This window comes from Camelina sativa, chromosome 18, assembly GCF_000633955.1.
Source record: "Camelina sativa cultivar DH55 chromosome 18, Cs, whole genome shotgun sequence".
NCBI lineage: Eukaryota > Viridiplantae > Streptophyta > Magnoliopsida > Brassicales > Brassicaceae > Camelina > Camelina sativa.
This window is the reverse complement of record NC_025702.1, coordinates 4,718,778-4,720,671: the sequence shown is the minus strand read 5'-3', so window position 1 is coordinate 4,720,671 and position 1,894 is coordinate 4,718,778. Positions and strand designations below refer to the sequence as shown.

General features: G+C 32.8%; 1 protein-coding gene across 1 annotated transcript in view; it reads right to left on the bottom strand.

Annotated features, from left to right (window-relative positions):
* LOC104763137 (casein kinase 1-like protein 7) overlaps positions 1,096-1,894 on the bottom strand; it is a gene marked incomplete at its 5' end in the record, with an annotated part of 3,949 nt that continues 3,150 nt past the window's right edge. The window contains one exon of the mRNA XM_010486553.1: positions 1,096-1,468. The remainder of the gene's footprint in view (positions 1,469-1,894) is intronic.

The window sequence follows — 1,894 nt, the reverse complement described above, 5'->3', positions numbered from 1 at the left end:
AAAAAAAAAAAAAAAAAAAAGTTAGGATTGAAGCATCGAGGAGGTAGAATAAGAAACTTGGGAGATCAGTGACGACTGCAATTTCCTCGATCAGTTCGAAAGGGGGAATCCAAGAGTTGGGAAGACGAGAAAAAAAGTCGTGGAAAATAAATAAAACGAGAAAAAGTAATTTAATTTTGTTAAACCTTAAGTAAGAGACTCAGCGGCGGTGAGACTCCTCAGTGGTATTTTGTTTTTTTTGTTTTGTTTTTGTTTTATTTTCAGTTTTGAGTCCTCAACTTTGACTTAAAAAGAGTAAACCAAATCCAGCATTTTTATCTTTTGCCCAATTTTGTTCGTTTTGGGTGTTTGTAGACAACAGTGTTGGCAACGATTAAACCACAAGTCTCTCAGTTTCTCATATGTAACAACAAATCGCAGCGATTAAATGACAATTAATTTAGCGGAAACGATTAAGATCAACTTACTTAGAAGGGGAACAAATTTATAAGATTTTATACAGTTTTTGTTATTAAATTACAGTGTTTGTTTTCAATATAAAATGAGGAACAAATTTATCAGATTTTAGATTAAAAATAAAATAAAGTCTCGAGTGTTTTGTAGTTTTTTAAATGGTTTTTAGTTTTAGATTTTTATTTATTTTTTTAGTTTTTGATTTTTGGTGTTGATTTTTGTCTCTTTAAAACCTTGAATGGTAGTTTCTTTTAAATTGAAGAAACCAAATAGTTTTTTTTTTTCTCTTTTGTTGAAAAATTGTTAGAGCACTCTAAAACTAGATTTTCTATTTTTTAAGAAAACATGTTTTTCAGAAAATAGCTTCAAAATAGCCTTTTAAAAAACCTAAAGCTAAAAACTACTTCAAAACCAACAGCAATTTAAGGCCTAAATGTAAATTCTGTATATCAGTATATCAGTGCATAAACAAAAAAAAATAGTAACAAAATTTTATAAATATTAGTAATAATTGAAAACTTAATAAATATTAGTAATAATTGAAAATTTAATAAATTATATGGAGATTAAGGCCAAATTTTCACAATTTTTATTTCTGACTGCCAAGAAAAACAAGAGTTTTGGTTGGTGGTACCTAAAAACAGACGAAAGAACAGTTGATTGTTCTTATTACCAGTAAGTAGTACAGACAGATAAGGTCCGAAGTATTCGAATATACGGATAGAAATTTTGAACCGTTTTTACATGGGAAACTCTCTACATTTTGATTGTTATATTTTTGTCCAACACATCACGATTACATAACACAAACGAGGAGTGGTGGTGGTGTGATACATCTCTGCAAGCTGAATCTGAAATTACCTGTAAGAGATCTGAGGATTTCATCAGCTCAAATATATAATAATATATGAATTCTCTCTCAAAAACCAAGATTCTCTCATCTTTTCTCTCAGAGGTCATTTTATGTGGGGGTGGTTTTTCATGGATTTTGCTGTATCTCTCTTCATCATTTTCCTTTATTTCCGAAGAGAGAGAAGCTCGAAGCTTCTCAATTGATCTTCCCGAGTGTTTCTTGAAGCTGTTGCACGAGAGAAAGACAAAGTCTTGGATTCATATCCAGCTTGCATTCTCTGGCTAGTCGAGGGACGGGCATTACCACTGCCACTACCACCACCGCCGCTTGATGATACCAGACGACTTGAAACTCGGCTTTCGCTTGGTCCACCTGCAGAACTTGGCCTGGAGCTTGAGGCAGCAACGGCTTTCCTAGAAGAAGATGTTCTGTATCTTGACGAACTGTTTGGTCTTTCAGAGTCTCCTTGCTGCTTAAAAAAGAATTACATTTGAGTCATTCTGTATAATAATTAGTGGTTCAGATCAATGAATGCGTTGGTAAAGTAAGAATTTTTACTGTCTGCTTAGCGAAAGGTCCATCATCAGA